At 48.3% G+C, this 19,795-nt stretch overlaps 1 long non-coding RNA gene across 1 annotated transcript; it reads left to right on the forward strand.

The window, feature by feature from the left end:
* Nucleotides 1–10,035: 10,035 nt before the first annotated feature.
* On the forward strand, nt 10,036–19,657 carry LOC142250710 (uncharacterized). The gene is made up of 3 exons (XR_012725260.1): nt 10,036–10,123; nt 15,992–16,132; nt 19,111–19,657. It is a non-coding gene; the product is annotated as an uncharacterized LOC142250710 (long non-coding RNA).
* The last annotated feature ends 138 nt before the right edge of the window (nt 19,658–19,795 follow it).

Here is a 19,795-nt window from a genome sequence, read left to right on the forward strand (position 1 = left end):
GTGATAGTGTCAGTGTTCTGTGTAAAGCACAGAGAGCATCATGAAGGCCAAGGAACACAACAGGCAGGTCCGTGATACTGTTGTGGAGACGTTTAAAGCCGGATTTGGTTATAAAAAGATTTCCAAAACTTTAAACATCCCAAGGAGCACTGTGCAAGCGATCATATTGAAATGGAAGGAGTATCATACCACTGCAAATCTACCAAGACTCGGCCGTCCATCCAAACTATCATCTCACACAAGTAGAAGACTGATCAGAGATGCAGCCAAGAGGCCCATGATCACTCTGGATGATCTGCAGAGATCTACAGCTGAGGTGGGAGAGTCTGTCCATAGGAGAACAATCAGTCGTACACTGCACAAATCTGGCCTTTATGGAAGAGTGGCAAGGAGAAAGCTATTTCTCAAAGATATCCATAAAATGTGTTGTTTAAAGTTTGCCACAAGCCACCTGGAGACACCAAACATGTGGAAGAAGGTGCTCTGCTCAGATGAAACCAAAATCAAACTATTTGGGCACAATGCCAAATGATATGTTTGGTGTAAAAGCAACACAGCTCATCACCCTGAACACACCATCCCCACTGTCAAACATGGTGGTGGCAGCATCATGGTTTGGGCCTGCTTTTCTTCAGCAGGGACAGGGAAGATGGTTAAAATTGATGGGAAGATGGATGGAGCCAAATACAGGACCATTCTTGAAGAAAACCTGTTGAGAGTCTGCAAAAGACCTGAGACTGGGACGGAGATTTGTCTTCCAACAAGACACTGATCCCAAACATAATGTCACCTCCTGTATAATATAACTGATATCTGCTCAGCGGTGATGTGACATACCGTACACTGTGTTCAGAATTATTAGGCAAATGAGTATTTTGATCAAATGATACTTTTTATACATGTTGTCCTACTCCAAGCTGTATAGGCTTGAGAGCCAACTACGTAAATCAGGTGATGTGCCTCTCTGTAATGAGAAGGGGTGCGGTGTAATGACATCAACACCCTATATAAGGTGTGCTTAATTATTAGGCAACTTCTTTTCCTTTGGCAAAATGGGTCAGAAAAGAGATTTGACGGGCTCTGAAAAGTCCAGAATTGTGAGATGTCTTGCAGAGGGATGCAGCAGTCTTGAAATTGCCAAACGTTTGAAGCGTGATCACCGAACAATCAAGCGTTTCATGGCAAATAGCCAACAGGGTCGCAAGAAGCGTGTTGGGCAAAAAAGGCGCAAAATAACTGCCCATGAATTGAGGAAAATCAAGCGTGAAGCTGCCAAGATGCCATTTGCCACCAGTTTGCCCATATTTCAGAGCTGCAACATTACTGGAGTATCAAAAAGCACAAGGTGTGCCATACTCAGGGACATGGCCAAGGTAAGGAAGGCTGAAAAACCACCACCTCTGAACAAGAAACATAAGATAAAACGTCAAGACTGGGCCAAGAAATATCTTAAGACTGATTTTTCTCAGGTTTTATGGACTGATGAAATGAGAGTGACTCTTGATGGGCCAGATGGATGGGCCAGAGGCTGGATCAGTAAAGGGCAGAGAGCTCCACTCCGACTCAGACGCCAGCAAGGTGGAGGTGGGGTACTGGTATGGGCTGGTATCATCAAAGGTGAACTTGTGGGACCTTTTCGGGTTGAGGATGGAGTGAAGCTCAACTCCCAGACCTACTGCCAGTTTCTGGAAGACAACTTCTTCAAGCAGTGGTACAGGAAGAAGTCGGTATCGTTCAAGAAAAACATGATTTTCATGCAGGACAATTCTCCATCACATGCATCCAACTACTCCACAGTGTGGCTGGCCAGTAAAGGTCCAAAAGATGAAAAAAATAATGACATGGCCCCCTTGTTCACCTGATATGAACCCCATAGAGAACCTGTGATCCCTCATAAAATGTGAGATCTACAGGGAGGGAAAACAGTGCACCTCTCGGAACAGTGTCTGGGAGGCTGTGGTGGCTGCTGCACACAATGTAGATCGTAAACAGATCAAGCAACTGACAAGTAATTATTCAAAGATAATTCCAAGTCCATCAACTTGTACTGAATAATTATTGATGATCTCTAGGCCAACTTATCCTACTTCATATTCAAAACCCCAATTTACCTCTACCTCTGTTCTCAACTATATCATGCACACTATTAGTATGGAAACACCTTTGTAAAAATAAGAAAAAAAGCAAACAAAAATAAACTCAAACTAAAATTTTCCTATACAATTTTTGGCATATTTATCAAAAACAGGAATTTCAAAACAATAGACACAACAAGGTGTGGAGGTGGCACTGAGCTATAACTTGCTTGTTCAAACGTAATAAGAATATCTGTGTATATAAATAATCAAAATATAGATGTAGTTGCATAATAATCTGTCTGTCTATGTAGCCATCGCATAGACCCATAATATAATGTAAGCTGTATAGTCATGAAGGAGTTAACCAAAGCCAGAATGTGAAGCTGCAAAAGTGTTATCAGTAATGTTCACACAGAAAGAATGTAAAAGAAACAAACTGCGCTGTGAGAAATTAAGGAGTAAAAGTACTCCCTGTTTAGCTTCAAGGCCGAAGTAGCCTTTCTGTATAATTGGATATATCGAATACACAAGTCAGTTGATGACGCTGTCTGAAAGCAAGAGAGCATGTCTGTGTGTTCATTGTCTTATACATTGATATATTGGCACTGATATACAGCTAATACGGCACTGTCTCTGCCTACCCTGTATGAAGATACCATTAGCGGTTGTGAGGCAAATCCTGGGATATGAAGAGGAATTATGACTGGAAGTCATAATCGCTCTCATCACTCCATGGCAGTGCCCCCTCCCTTCTTGTTCTCAGATGTCCAGCATCTGTGAAGGTGTCACATCCCAGCCATCTCCTGTGATATGGAGATTAGGTGATGTGGGAACAATGGACACAGGATGACTCCCTGCCGTGACCCTGTAGTAGGGGCTGCTATCTAATTAGCAAGGCTATGGAAGTATCCAGACAGAACGACTCCAGTAAAAAATGGTTCATATCTCGCAAGCCATATTTCCGATAAATATGGCAACCATAAAAATGGTGTCTCCGCATGCGGACGATGCTGGCACACCCTTTTTATGGGAGCAGGACCTGGGGAAATACCCCAGGCGTGATATCAGCCAATGGGGAACTAGTAGACAAGTCATGAGTCCTCTCGTTCCGTAGCTAAATTCATAGCTGTCACAATGAGAGCGTTGGCGTCCGCCTACGACGCTCCCAGGCAAAGTTATGGCCCATATTCCATGTTGGGATATTGTCCATAACTCAAGCCAGGGGTGGAGCAGTGCTCCCTCTGAGGTCACGAAGGTAGGAGGGGACCTGGATTTGCCCAGGTTGATAACCCTACTTCGGCCATTTTCCAGGGTTCTTTCGCTGGGGGTCACGTGTAGGAAACATCTGTGGGAAGGATCCTAGAAACCTGGCCTACAGCGCCCCCCTGTGGCCAGACGCACAAGGTAACTGCTGGAACTGTGTATGCCTGTTTGTAACCCATGCTTTGCTTGTAACTGTACTCTGACATATGTATATTCTGTAGATCTCCTATTGTATATATTGTATTTTCTAGTGTGCTTTAGGCTGATTAAATTATATAATTAATCTTGGGCTGTTCTGTTATCTCGATCCTGAATCCCACGTCTGTGTGTTCGGCTAATAGTTACCGTGAAGCGGTTGGTGGCAGCGAGTTGTGCCAAGGATTATTGTGGGGAGGCCAGTGAGATTCGGGGAGGTTTTATATATTCCGCCCGCGGAGGTCGGGGGAATATATACCCTACTCTCACCGGGGGCCCTTCAATAATCGGCATAAGTAGTATAGCGGCCTCCTTGCTTATTGTCGGGCAATTCCATAATTGGCCTGACTATAAGAGGGGCGCTAGAGAGCGCGTCACGTGCTCTGTCTGTCGGTCGGGAGGTATAAAGGAGGGGTGACCCCCACTTGTTACCCCCCGATTGTGACGTACTGGTAGCCAGCGCGGGGGATTTCTGAGTGACCCCCCCGGTGGTTCGTGACAGCGGTCTTCACCTAAATTCCTCCCTTGAAAATATATTCAGGATATATATGATGGTTCAGACTTTGTTTCATTTCTGGACCTAAAAATTAAATATAAACTACTTGACCCAGACTTTAAACCTCCGTTAACTTTGAGATCTTCCCTCTCAAAACTTTTAAAGAACAATTCTCACATCCCAGAAATAGTCAGTGCTCTTTTTTGTAATCTAAATGACAACATTTGGAACATCTGACAACTTTATAATTTTTTCAATAATGATCTAAAATTTGAAAAGCTACTTTATATGGTAAAATGGGAAAAGAAATATAGAAATTCCCGAGGAGAAATGGATTTTCTCTTTAAAAGCGACATATTCTTTCTAACATTTGTTCCTTATTGCACGAATCGTTTTATAAGCTAATGACTCGCTGGTATTACACTCCGGCAAGACTTAATAAAATTAATAATAACATTTCCCCCCTTTGCTGGAGAGAATGTAAAAATATAGGCACACTCATACACATATTCTAGGAATGCCCAAAAATAGGAAACATTTGGACAGAAGCTAGTAATTTGATAAATAAAAATACACATTCTAAAATTAAAATTACACCACAAATGGCTCTACTATCAATGGACCTAGAATCCATAAATCCATGTCATAGTCCAATTATCTATATATGTAATTGCCTGAAGGGGGCTTTACACGCTACGATATCGCTAATGCGAAGTCGTTGGGGTTACGGAATTTGTGACGCACATCCGGCCGCATTAGCGATGCCGTTGCGTGTGACACCTATGAGCGATTTTGCATCGTCGCAAAAACGTGCAAAATTGCTCATCGGTGACAAGGGGGTCCATTCTCAATTATCGTTACTGCAGCAGTAACGCAGTTGTTCCTCGTTCCTGCGGCAGCACACATCGCTCCGAGTGACGCCGCAGGAACGAGGAAGCTCCCCTTACCTGCCTCCCGGCCGCTATGCTAAGGAAGGAGGTGGGCGGGATGTTTCATCCCGCTCATATTCGCCCCTCCGCTTCTATTGGGCGGCGGTTCAGTGACGCTACTGTGACGTCGAACGAACCGCCCCCTTAGAAAGGAGGCGGTTCGCCGGTCACAGCGACGTCGCCGGGCAGGTAAGTATGTGTAACGGGTCTGGGCGATGTTGTGCGGCACGGGCAGCGATTTGCCCGTGACGCACAACACATGGGGGCGGGTACCCACGCTAGCGATATCGGTACGAATATCGCAGCGTGTAAAGCGGCCTTTATTCTGTCTGTCTGTCTTGCTCCAAAATGATGTCATTACAGTGACAACCGTCGCCACACCGCGCACGCAAAAGAGCCTGCGACCAACGGCTCAGCTAACTGAATAGCCCGCACTACGGGCCGACAGGACAACGCCCGACACTTTTCCCCGCACCCACACGGAGCCCCGACTCCCCGGTGAGTGCTGCACACACTGGCAACCCAGCCGACACATACCCACCGCTCGCCTCCACCCCCCGCACACATTACCCCACTTGGCTCCACCCCCCCGCACTTCGCCCTCCGCATGTATACACTGACCACACACACACGAATAGTCACCTGTCCCCAGCTATGCAGTCCCCAGCACTGACGTCCTCAGTGCTATGGCCCTGCTCGGCTCCACCCCCCTGCACTCCGCCCCCCTGCACACATTACCCCGCTAGACTCCGTTCCCCCGCATGTATGCACTGAACACAAACACAAACACAAACACTCACCTGTCCCCAGCTATGCAGTCTCCAGCACTGACGTCCTCAGCACCATGGCCCCGCTCGGCTCCACCCCCCTGCACTCTGCCCCCCTGCACACATTACCCCGCTAGACTCCGCCCCCCCCGCCGTCCGCATGTAAACACTGGACACACACACACACACCTGGATAGTCACATTACCCCCGCCCTCCGCATGTATACACCGAACACACACACACACACACACACACACACACATGCACACACACACCTGGATAGTCACCTGTCCCCAGCCATACAGTCCCCAGCACTGACGTCCTCAGTGCCATGGCCCCGCTCGGCTCCACCCCCCCGCACTCCGCCCTCCGCACACATTACCCCGCAGGATGGGGGCACGTGTCAGGATGGTGGCTGCACCACGATGGGGGCACATACCAGAATTGAGCCACATCACAGCATCAGTATATTTTTACTTAACTTTACACTGTTCATGTACCTTCTTTCATTACAAGCCATGGACATCATTAAACATTAGACTCATCTATTAAAACTGTTCCTTCTGTTGTTTGTCATTTTAAAACCAATAAACAATTCTAAGAATACTAAATTAACCCTAACCCATCCAGTCCATTCATTACCTTATTTATCAATCTACTACCTACATACACAATCTAGACTACCCGATACCTTACAATCGGGCCACCTTCTAGTTGTACATATTCTCCTCATAATAAAAAAATTCCATTGCAGCAAATTGGAATAGTGATGATATAGAAGGGTTAATAGTTTCTTTATTTCTTTATTAAAGATATTTTATTGGTCCATTAGTAAGTATATCTGGTGGTAGTTCATAGTCATTATGGAGCCTTCGGAATGAGAAACAGGCTCAAGGATTATTATTGTCTGCTAAATGTTCTTCTTATCTTCTTCTTATCTCATATGCATGACTCTACATTTTTATTTTGCCAAAACTTAAAGGTCATATGAGGAACTTGTAAAGTCCAGCTAGAAGCCTTTTTTTGCAATATCACATTGATCTGTAAATGGTATAAATAAACTGTACCTTGGCTGAATAAACAGAAAATTGATCATGCTCACATGAATGCAGGTCTTTTCTCCGTGCGCTCGATCTTGATTAGGCCTGAAGAGGTCTAATTCAGAGGACCTCACTGGTGATCCCATAAGCTGACTTTTGAAACATAACAGCTACGACAGTGACGATATACCAAATATAATGGAAATTAACAACAAGCTCATATTACATCACAAATTTGAAAGAAAACATACTATAATTAATAATTCATTTGGCTCTTACCATAAAAGATGGGGAGTATGGTTAGACAATTTAATAGATACTAGATGATTATCGAATCCCAAATATATAGGTTGACTTCTACTACTCTCTGACAACCTAATAAATTTTTCAACATTTAGTCCTAAATAGAACTGCACTTCAGTATAATATGAACAACAACCTTGAACATGTGTGCATGTTCAAAAAAAGAGAAGTGACAAGGTGAAACAATTAAGAGCAATTTTTATTGAAATATAAATTAAAATCATACAAAAATACACTTAAAAAACAGCAAGAAAAAGTGCTAAATGGTAGATGTAATATTAAGGGTCATGGACCGAACATCAGATTATATTGTTTTGCAATAGTCCGATATACATAAATTTCATGGGAATTTTAATGAAGAGTTACCACCCATATTAAATAGATGGGTTTCGCTCAGTTGCTTTATCAAGGAGCGTGCCTCCTTGATAAAGCAACTGAGCGAAACACGTGTCGGAGTGAGGGGCCGTGGACTGTTTATGATACCACCTGCATATACTGGTAAATATACTTCCTAAAAATGTTATGCCTTTTAAATTGCTGTTGTGCGTCTGTGCAGTGAGGTGTGGGAGGTTCGCACTATATGGGAAGATTTGTTAAATCATTTATGGATATTTTTTTATATAATCCAATCAATTAATTATTTATTTGATTATTTATTTCTAACCACCTCGGTGGCTTCCATGTTCTCTAGCACTGTGGCACTTTAATTGCAGTAATTTGGAAAATAAGGCAATTTTTGCTAGGTATATTTATATCTATTTAATATGGGTGGTAACTCTTCATTAAAATTCCCATGAAATTTATGTATATGGGACTATTGCAAAACAATATAATCTGATGTTCGGTCCATGACCCTTAATATTACATCTACCATTTAGCACTTTTTCTTGCTGTTTTTTAAGTGTATTTTTGTATGATTTTAATTTATATTTCAATAAAAATTGCTCTTAATTGTTTCACCTTGTCACATCTCTTTTTTTGAACATGCACACATGTTAAAGGTTGTTGTTCATAACCTAATAAATTTATAGATTTTCTCAAAGACACTCTACTCCAAAGATACAAAAACCTCTGTTCCTCCCTACCCAACCCTCTCTCTCTGTCTTTCTCTATCTTTTCTCCTTTCCTTCTTTCCTTTACGCTATTTTTTTTCCCTCCTTTACTTAAGGTTAATTCTGCCTTTTACTACTTACCCTTCCCACCTTTTTTTCCTTGATCTTTCCCAGGTTTGCCCCAATAAAGTTGTTCTTCCCTAATTTATCCTCCCTAACCCCGCCTTCCTTACCCCCTATATATACTAAATGGTTAATGTAAGTATACTTATTCATAACATAGTCAAACAAATTTATTAATTAAATTAATTCTGTTTTATTTGTTCAAACTTAAAATACAATACAAATGATTGACACTCAGATCAAGCAATGACAGAATCTATGGATGGTCGGCTGCTGAGTGTCATCAGAAAGAAAGGGGGCACTAATTTTTTGGGGTTTTGTTTTTGCATGTTTTTGTTTTTGCATGTCAGATTTCTAAATTTTGTGCAGTTATATTGGTTTACCTGGTGAAAATAAACAAGTGAGATGGGGATATATTTGGTTTTTATTAAGTTGCCTAATAATTCTGCACAGTAATAGTTACCTGCACAAACAGATCCTCCTAAGATAGCCAAATCTAAAAAAACCCCCTCCAACTGCCAAAAATATTAAGCTTTGATATTTATGAGCCTTTGAACAAGAAACATAAGATTAAAACGTCAAGACTGGTCCAAGAAATATCTTAAGACTGATTTTTCAGAGGTTTTATGGACTGATGAAATGAGAGTGACTCTTGATGGGCCAGATGGATGGGCCAGAGGCTGGATCAGTAAAGGGCAGAGAGCTCCACTCCGACTCAGACGCCAGCAAGGTGGAGGTGGGGACTGGTATCATCAAAGATCAACTTGTGGGACCTTTTCGGGTTGAGGATGGAGTGAAGCTCAACTCCCAGACCTACTGCCAGTTTCTGGAAGACAACTTCTTCAAGCAGTGGTACAGAAAGAAGTCGCTATCGTTCAAGAAAAACATGATTTTCATGCAGGACAATGCTCCATCACATGCATCCAACTACTCCACAGCGTGGCTGGCCAGTAAAGGTCTAAAAGATGAAAAAATAATGACATGGCCCCCTTGTTCACCTGATCTGAACCCCATAGAGAACCTGTGATCCCTCATAAAGTGTGAGATCTACAGGGAGGGAAAACAGTACACCTCTCGGAGCAGTGTCTGGAGGCAGTGGTACAGGAAGAAGTCGGTATCGTTCAAGAAAAACATGATTTTCCTGCAGGACATTACTCCATCACATGCATCTAACTACTCCATGTTACGCTCACCGAGGAGCGGCGAGCGTCCGGAGGTGGACCCACTGAACCATGCACCGGACTCACCTGAGAAGGCGACCAGCAGCGAACACCTATACAGGGACTGTGCGGCGCCTCCCCAGAAGGCCTAATTGCACGGTAGCCAGGAACCGGTAATAGGAGTCTCTGTAAGGCCTGGCGTAGCAAGGTTGTGACGTCCGCAGCCAGCAGAACACGGGAATGGCACCGGAGATGTTCACAGCAGGTGGCGTCCACAGTAGGTACGGCACAGATAATGTCCACGGCAGGTAGGGCACGGTGACGTCCACTGTAGGTATGAGCGGTGACGTCTACAGCCGGAATGGTACGGATGGCACTATGGTGAGACAAAGGATTAGAACCAGGTATCAAATGCACAGATAACAGCACAAAAGGGTCTGGACACTGGCAAAGCTGTAATGGAAGCGTTGCTCGGGCGCCTGGTGCCGGGGGAGGTGAACCTAAATACCCATTAGGTAACAGGTGACCTCTGAGGTCGCTTCCAGAAAACGGGGCATACCGCTTTAAGAAAGGGGGCGTGGCCTCACGCACAGCCTAGAGTCACTTACTGCAATTCTGTGTGAGGACAGGAGACAGGAAGAGGCTGCAGCAGGCCTGGGAGCAGGACGTACAGCAGGACCCGGACCAGGGGCAGCGCTTGCAGAGCCATGGGAACGGTAAGAGGAAGGCCGTCGCTGCCTGGGGCTTGGACCGGGAGTGCACGTGGGAGCCATGCTGGGACTGGGCAAATGTGAGGGAGCGCCCCCCCCACAGGGTCTGGTGGGACCAGGTGCTACACTCCCCAGCGTGGCTGGCCAGTAAAGGTCTAAAAGATGAAAAAATAATGACATGGCTCCTTTGTTCACCTGATCTGAACCCCATAGAGAACCTGTGGTCCCTCATAAAATGTGAGATCTACAGGGAGGGAAAACAGTCCACCTCTGGGAGCAGTGTCTGGAGGCTGTGGTGGCTGCTGCACGTAATGTTGATCGTAAACAGATCAAATAATGACAGAATCTATGGATGGTCGGCTGCTGAGTGTCATCAGAAAGAAAAGTGGCTATATTGGTCACTAATTTTGGGGGTTTTGTTTTTTCCTGTCAGAAATGTTTATTTCTAAATTTTGTGCAGTTATATTGGTTTACCTGGTGAAAATAAACAAGTGAGATGGGAATATATTTGGTTTTTATTAAGTTGCCTAATAATTCTGCACAGTAATAGTTACCTGCACAAACAGATCCTCCTAAGATAGCCAAATCTAAAAACCCCACTCCAACTGCCAAAAATATTAAGCTTTGATATTTATGAGTCTTTGAACAAGAAACATAAGATAAAACGTCAAGACTGGGCCAAGAAATATCTTAAGACTGATTTTTCAAAGGTTTTATGGACGGATGAAATGAGAGTGACTCTTGATGGGCAGATGGATGGGCCAGAGGCTTGATCAGTAAAGGGCAGAGAGCTCCACTCCCACTCAGACGCCAGCAAGGTGGAGGTGGGCACTGGTATGGGCTGGGATCATCAAAGATCAACTTGTGGGACCTTTTCAGGTTGAGGATGGAGTGAAGCTCAACTCCCAGACCTACTGCCAGTTTCTGGAAGACAACTTCTTCAAGCAGTGGTACAGGAAGAAGTCGGTATCGCTCAAGAAAACCATGATTTTCATGCAGGACAATGCTCCATCACATGCATCTAACTACTGCACAGCGTGGCTGGCCAGTAAAGGTCTAAAAGATGAAAAATAATGACATGGCCCCCTTGTTCACCTGATCTGAACCCCATAGAGAACCTGTGATCCCTCATAAAATGTGAGATCTACAGGGAGGAAAACAGTCCACCTCTGGGAACAGTGTCTGTAGGCTGTGGTGGCTGCTGCACGCAATGTGGATCGTAAACAGATCAAGCAACTGACAGAATCTATGGATGGTCGGCTGCTGAGTGTCATCAGAAAGAAAGGGGGCTAGATTGGGCACTAATATTTTTGGGTTTTGTTTTTGCATGTCCAAAATGTTTATTTCTAAATGTTGTGCAGTTATATTGGTTTATCTGGTGAAAATAAACAAGTGAGATGGGAATATATTTGGTTTTAATTAAGTTGCCTAATAATTCTGCACAGTAATAGTTACCTGCACAAACAGATATCCTCCTAAGATAGCCAAATCTAAAAAACACCACTCCAACTGCCAAAAATATTAAGCTTTGATATTTATGAGTTTTTTGCGTTGATTGAGAACATAGTTGTTGATCAATAATAAAAAAAATCCTCTAAAATACAACTTGCCTAATAATTCTGCACACAGTGTATATCCTCTCTATGTTCAGTGCTGAGTTATTTGTCTAGGTGACACACAATACGGCTGATAACAGAGGACAATGGCAGCAGAAGCTGAATATGTAGGGATTTGTGGTAGATTCCAGCTCTGAGGCTGCAGTTCTGTGTATGCAGCAATGAATGGCTTTGTATATATATATCTGCCCTATGTCGGCTGTATACGGAGGAGCTATAGGATGGGGGAGGGGCACTGCAGCCTGATGGGGGGGATTGTTCCTCTTGATTTTGGCAGTTTTTCGGTGCTTGTCGCCTTGCCGTGTGGTGACCACCTGTCACTGTGGAACATGAATCAGAGGAAATGTCCACAAATCGCTATAACTGGGAGGGAATGAGGTTATTACACAGATTACTGCTCGCTGCGCCCTAATCCGGCGTCTTTATAAGAAGGTTTATGTGACCTTCCTGCGGAGCTGGATCAGAGCGATGCTGGAGCCCGGACACACCATGAGCTGCACCCACTGAGCCCATGGGGCCCCTGCGACTGCTGCCGCCTCTCGCTCTGCTCTTCTTCTCAGCAGGTGAGTAGTGGGATTGATGGAGGTGGTGGGGTTACGTGCCAGGAGCCGGGGCTGCGCTGATCAGCGTCACCGTAAATACCTGCAGAACGTCTGAACCAGAGATCTACTCTGCAGGAGGCGGTTACTTTCCCCTGTGTATTATGCTGCCCAATCAAAAGTGCGAGGTTTCACACAGGGGAGAAAGAAAACTCCCCCAGAGAAATGCAGACCCGGAACGAGGTGACTAACCAGGTCACACAGATCTCACTGCCGGTATCTGAGATTGCAAGTGGGGAGAACAGAGCTGTGCCTGTGATGGGAACAAAGTGGTGTATGCAATGACGCACAGCTCTGCTCTCCTCTCCTGATCAGTGTCAGTGCTGTGAGATAACAGCTGCAGGGTCACATACACTGCTCTGCATCTACGCCAGGCGCTGGGGCAATATTCCCCCTTATCAGTGATGGAATCAGAGTGGTGTAAGGAATGGTGTTCAGTTTTGCTCTTCTCTCCCGATCAGTGTCAATGTTGTGAGATAACAGCTGCAGAATACGGGAGGACACACACTCAGTCACCTCCACCTAATGTGCCGAGTGATGGAGGACACATATGCTCAGTCACCTCCTCCTAATGTGCCGAGTGATGGAGGACACACATGCTCAGTCACATCCACCTAATGTGCCGAGTGCTGGAGGACACACATGCTCAGTCACATCCACCTAATGTGCCGAGTGCTGGAGGACACACATGCTCAGTCACCTCCACCTAATGAGCCCAATGCTAGAGGACACACACGTTCAGTCACAGCCACCTAATGAGCCCAGTGCTGGAGGACACACACGCTCAGTCACCTCCACCTAATGAGCAAGTGCTGGAGGACACACACGCTCAGTCACCTCCACCTAATGAGCGAGTGCTGGAGGACACACACGCTCAGTCACCTCCCCTAATGAACAAGTGCTGGAGGACACACACGCTCAGTCACCTCCACCTAATGAGCGAGTGCTGGAGGACACACACGCTCAGTCACCTCCACCTAATGAGCAAGTGCTGGAGGACACACACGCTCAGTCACCTCCACCTAATGAGCGAGCGCTGGAGGACACACACGCTCAGTCACCTTCACCTAATGAGCGAGTGCTGGAGGACACACCCCCTCAGTCACCTCCACCTAATGAGCCGAGTGCTTGAGGACACACATGCTCAGTCACCGCCACCTAATGAGCCGAGTGCTGGAGGACACACACGCTCAGTCACCGCCACCTAATGAGCTGAGTGCTGGAGGACACACACGCTCAGTCACCGCCACCTAATGAGCCGAGTGCTGGAGGACACACACGCTCAGTCACCGCCACCTAATGAGCCGAGTGCTGGAGGACACTGTTACGGTTGCTGTGGCACTGGAGACTATGTTCGGATTTCTTGCTACTGCACATGTGCGAGCACTGGAGACTATGTTCGGATTTCTTGCTACTGCACATGTGCAAGCGCTGGAGACTAAGTTCTATCTTGGAGCCATTGCACATGTGCGGTTGACATCATCGCTGACACGAGGTCACATGTCTCTGACACCTTCTAAGCTGATTGGCCGCTGGTCATGTGCTTGTGACACGTGGTCACATGTCTCTGACACCTTCTATGCCGATTGGTCGCTGGTCATGTGCTTGTAACGCTTTGCTCGGTGATAGGCCAGCGTGACGTCATTGCTGTCGTTCTGGCAGCGGGTTGGCTCTGGTGTCCTCCATCTTGGATGAGGCACAGACGCACGCCGCCCGGCGCTCAGTCCTCTTGGTTCATGCATGAGAGTAGACGCTCTGTGCACGTCCCTCTAGGCATTCCTCTGTCTATGCTAGGTGAGCGCTACCGGCAGGGTAGCGTTCTTATACCTTACAGCTTCGGCTGCGGTCCGTATCCTTACCTCTTAGTGGAGCGGACATAGGCAGGTGCCTGAGGCACATGGTCTGGCTGGGCCTTGTGATTCTACTCGTAGGTGGACGTTGCCGCTAGGGTAACGTTCCTTATACTGCGTCTGGCAGTTGTTCGTATCCTCGCACACTAGGGGAGCGAACAGCGGTAGGAGCTTTTTGCGGCTTATGCTGCTGTCCGTCTCTTTTGCACCACTAGAAGAGCGGACCTAGGCAGGTGCCATATCTAGTGGTTCGTGTCCTCGCACACTAGTGGAGCGAACGCAGGTAGGAGCTTTGTGCGGCTTATGCTGCTGTCCGTCTCCTGGCACCGCTAGAGGAACGGACCTAGGTAGGTGCATTTCACACTCACTGCTTTTGTCTCTGTGATTATTAACAGAGACCATTCCACACACCCTCCAAGCAAGGGAGGAATTGCCTTATTTAGTAATTATATTCCTCTGTGAGTTTAACAGAGGTATTGCACTCTGCACTTGTGCTATTACTATTTACAGTGGCACACTTATATACTTTTCCTCACACTTTAACATATCCTCTGCCATACACTGCAGCAGAGACTTTGCACGGTGGACCCTGACTGTCTGATATCCCTTTGGTTTTCATTATCAGGCAGCCCCCGTAACAGACACACACGCTCAGTCACTTCCACCTAATAAGCCCAGTGCTGGAGGACACACACGCTCAGTCACCGTCACCTTATGAGTAGAGTGCTGAGGGACACACATGCTCAGTCACCGTCACCTTATGAGCAGAGTGCTGGATGACACACATGCTCAGTCACCTCCACCTAATGAGCAAGTGATGGAGGACATACACGCTCAGTGACCGCCACCTAAAGAGTTGTGTGTGTTCTAGGTGACCTCTTAATTTGGTTGCCCCTCAGCTCCATCCTTTTAGTGAGAGATTTAAATGTACAGAATAGAAGAACCACATTCTATCTGCCATTTGCTCCACATCTAGATGACTTGCACATTGTGTGCCCTCCTGTGGCCATAATTAGCATTACTGTACAATTCTGTAGTACTAATTACGGCCACAAGAGGGCATAAAATGTGATGAAACTTCTAGAAATGGAATTACAGTGTTCATTCATCGCCATCTTGTGGTTACATGCGTTACTGCAATGTTTAATATTTTTTTCCTGCAAATTCTTTGTTTTCTGGTAATTTATCTTCTCTAATCAAACTTTAAGGAAAAAGTGAACGTTTTTAAGAAAAAATAAAAACACAAATGGTGAAAATATATTTATTCTGAAGAAGTTGTGGATAAAAACTAGTTTACCATTGTATAAACTGTGAGATTCTTGGAACCTGCTCTGTGCTTCTAATTTGACGCATCAAGAAAATGCCAAAGCAGTGTAAACCAAAAAATATAGAAGACTGTATTACCAGCTGCGGCCACAAGATGGCGAATACATAGAACAAGTTACCAGCTTCATAGGTATAAGTATGCATTGCTGCAGTACTACTTGTAGCCACAAGAGGGCGACCCCTCATCCTCGCACTGCAAGGCCTCCGCTGTGCATAGTATTGTCCTGTTCTGCCATCGTGTGGCCATATTGTGTACTGCAAGGTTAGCTTTGCCATTCTGTATATTTTATCATTTTGGCTATTGTTTTTTGTGCCCGGCTTCTTGTTTCTTGTCCTCTTTTAGGGCAGATTTGTTTAGATATTATAATAATGGAGCAGATCCTGCCATCCTTGTGCGCGAAGTGCAGTGACGCAGGGTCCTGTGCTGTGATGATGGAGGACAGGGCGTTGGTTACTGACACATTTTCTGTCCTTCACTTGCAGCTTCTGGCCTCCGGTGCTACAGCTGTAACATCATCTCCGGGGCCAGATACATAGACAAAGGCTGCACCAGCCCCGAGGTCCTCGCCTGCTCCCATTCACACAAGGGATTCAAGCAGCGATTCTGCATCAAGACAGAAAGCGGTGAGTGCTCGGGGGCGGCGGACCCTCACCCAGTGTCCCCGGCCTCTGTGACCCCCGGCCTCTGTGACCCGCCCTCTGTGCTGTGACCCCCAGCCTCTGTGTCCCCCCGGCCTCTGTGTCCCCCCGGCCTCTGTGTCCCCCCGGCCTCTGTGTTCCCCCGGCCTCTGTGTTCCCCCGGCCTCTGTGTCCCCCCGGCCTCTGTGTGCCCCCGGCCTCTGTGTTCCCCTGGCCTCTGTGTTCCCCTGGCCTCTGTGTTCCCCTGGCCTCTGTGTTCCCCTGGCCTCTGTGTTCCCCTGGCCTCTGTGTGCCCCTGGCCTCTGTGACCCTCCGGCCTCTGTGACTCCCGGCTTCTGTGACCCCCGGCCTCTGTGACCTCCAGCCTGTGTCCCCCCGGCCTTTGTGTTCCCCCGATATCTGTGTTCCCCCGGCCTCTGTGTCCCCCCGGCCTCTGTGTGCCCCCGGCCTCTGTGTGCCCCCGGCCTCTGTGTGCCCCTGGCCTCTGTGTTCCCCTGGCCTCTGTGTTCCCCTGGCCTCTGTGTTCCCCTGGCCTCTGTGTGCCTCCGGCCTCTGTGACTCCCGGCTTCTGTGACCCCCGGCCTCTGTGACCTCCAGCCTGTGTCCCCCCGGCCTTTGTGTTCCCCCAATATCTGTGTGCCCCCGGCCTCTGTGTCCCCCCAGCCTCTGTGACCCCCCGGCCTCTGTGACTCCCGGCCTCTGTGACCCCCGGCTTCTGTGACCCCCGACCTTTGTGTCTCCCCAGCCTCTGTGTCTCCCCGATATCTGTGTGTCCCCGCCCTCTGTGCTGTGACCCCCAGCCTCTGTGTCCCCCCGGCCTCTGTGACCCTCCGGCCTCTGTGTTCCCCCGGCCTCTGTGTTCCCCCGATATCTGTGTTCCCCCGGCCTCTGTGTTCCCCTGACCTCTGTGTGCCCCTGGCCTCTGTGACCCTCCGGCCTCTGTGACCCCCGGTCTCTGTGACCTCCAGCCTGTGTCCCCCCGGCCTCTGTGTTCCCCCGATATCTGTGTGCCCCCGGCCTCTGTGTCCCCCCAGCCTCTGTGACCCCCCGGCCTCTGTGACTCCCGGCCTCTGTGACCCCCGGCTTCTGTGACCCCCGACCTTTGTGTCCCCCCGGCCTCTGTGTCCCCCCGGCCTCTGTGTCCCCCCGGCCTCTGTGTCCCCCCGGCCTCTGTGACCCCCCGGCCTCTGCGACCCCCCGGCCTCTGCGACCCCCCGGCCTCTGCGTCTCCTGACCCTAGAATACATGCAGCAGGTTAGTAACAATGGCAGAGGAGATGGGAAGTTTATGGCCGCATCCGACTATTACCATGGAGATGCCCCGGAGCCGACATTTCTGGGAGCTCCACATCGTCCTTATCCTTTCTCCAGTGAATATTACTGATCTTATACTACACTGTGTAAATGTACTGCACAAGTGATGAAAAATAAGAAGCTTCCAAAAGTAACAACAGAGTAGTTTGCATTTTGTTAATTGATTAAGAAAAGAGAAGTGAAAAAAAGAGGAATGTGAATCCCATCCATCTCCTCCGTCCTCGGTGGCAAGTGACCGCCCGTCTCCTCCATCCTCAGTGTCCGGTGATCTCCTGTCTCCTCCATCCTCAGTATTCAGTGACCGCCCGTCTCCTCCGTCCTTAGTATTTAGTGACCGCCCGTCTCCTCCGTCCTAAATATTTAGTGACCGCCCGTCTCCTCCATCCTCAGTATTCAGTGACCGCCCGTCTCCTCCGTCCTTAGTATTTAGTGACCGCCCGTCTCCTCCGTCCTAAATATTTAGTGACCGCCCGTCTCCTCCATCCTCAGTATTCAGTGACCGCCCGTCTCCTCCGTCCTTAGTATTTAGTGACCGCTCGTCTCCTCCGTCCTAAATATTTAGTGACCGCCCGTCTCCTCCATCCTCAGTATTCAGTGACCGCCCGTCTCCTCCGTCCTTAGTATTTAGTGACCGCCCGTCTCCTCCGTCCTAAATATTTAGTGACCGCCCGTCTCCTCCATCCTCAGTATTCAGTGACTGCCCGTCTCCTCCATCCTCAGTATTCAGTGACTGCCCGTCTCCTCCGTCCTCAGTATTCAGTGACCGCCCGTCTCCTTCATCCTCAGTATTCAGTGACCGCCCGTCTCCTTCATCCTCAGTATTCAGTGACCGCCCGTCTCCTTCATCCTCAGTATTCAGTGACCGCCCGTCTCCTTCATCCTCAGTATTCAGTGACTGCCCGTCTCCTCCGTCCTCAGTATCTGGTGACGTCGCCTCCATCACTTCTTCTCGTCCCTTGCACACAGGTTATGGAGGGGCTCAGCAGAGATTGTTCCAAACGTCTTGGAGAACTGACCCCCGATCTTCTGTGTATGAGGCTTGTGCAGATCCTTCTGTCTTTTCATCTGCCTGGCTTTTTCACCATTGAGGACCCCATTTAATCCTGACCGAACCCCCAACTCTATTGAATTGCAGTTCCAGACCAGCCGGACCCCACTCGGGCGTCGCTGTTCCCGCGCAGACCCTCCTCCGGCATCGCTGCTCCCGAGCAGACCCTCCTCCGGCATCACTGCTCCCGCGCAGGCCCTCCCCTGGCGTCGCTGCTCCCGCAGGCCCTCCCCCGGCGTCGCTGCTTCCGAGCAGATCCTCCTCCGGCCTCGCTGCTCCCGCGCAGACCCTCCTCCGGCGTCACTGCTCCCGCGCAGACCCTCCCCTGGCGTCGCTGCTCCCGCAGACCGTACATCGGTAGACAGAAAGATCCGCACAGCTGCATACACAGAAGATCGGAGGTCCGGCCTCCGGGGCGTTGGGGTCCGGTCTCTGCCGAACTCCTCCAGAAACCGATTTGTTTTGTTCATTCAATAAAAACAACATCATGCAGACTCCCATCATCCGCACTTTGACACCGCAGACATATTAGTCAGATGTAGTAAAACCCTGTACCGCGAGCCTGCACTGATTGTGACACCTTCTCTGCCCGTTCTTTTCAGTGGTGCTGGGGAAGCCGGTGAGCAGCGGTTGTGCCACGTCCCGTCACTGTCAGCAGCAGGAGCTGCCGGGGGTGCGGATCCACTGCTGTGACACGGATCTGTGTAACGCAGCCGTGCGGCCGCCCGGCCTCAGCCTTCATCTTCTCCTCTGCCTCCTGGGGACCATCCGCTGCCTCCTGTAGGATCCGTGGTGTCATGGAGTCCGGGCTTCGGTGTGAGGAACGTACAGGAAGACGCCACTAATCTACAACTGACCCCGAAATATCAGGATCCTGTGTGGAGGACGGTATTTGGTGTTTTTATTAATGGCGCATCTCTGGACCTGAAACAACCTAAACTATGACCTGAGAGCCGGACCCCGCATGTCACCCACCGGCTGACTCAGGCCCCTCACGTGTGGGGAGACCACCTTATCTGGGGATGATACGGAGCGCCTCTAATCACGTGTACATTCCCCTCCTCCCGCGATCGTCATCTCTACTGTGTCTGATCGCCCCTATTCCAGCACTCGGACCCCCAATCAGCTTCTCCTGACTGAACCAGAATCTCTAATACAATTTGTAAGATACTTTGTGTCCTCGTTCTTCCTCATTATCTGATTGCTGTCAGTGAATGGACACAGCCTGTGCTGCTCACAGCGGTGAGGACTTGGCACAATGTGTCGGTAGCCTCGGCCGCTGACACA

This window comes from Anomaloglossus baeobatrachus, chromosome 9 (genome assembly GCF_048569485.1).
Source record: "Anomaloglossus baeobatrachus isolate aAnoBae1 chromosome 9, aAnoBae1.hap1, whole genome shotgun sequence".
NCBI lineage: Eukaryota > Metazoa > Chordata > Amphibia > Anura > Aromobatidae > Anomaloglossus > Anomaloglossus baeobatrachus.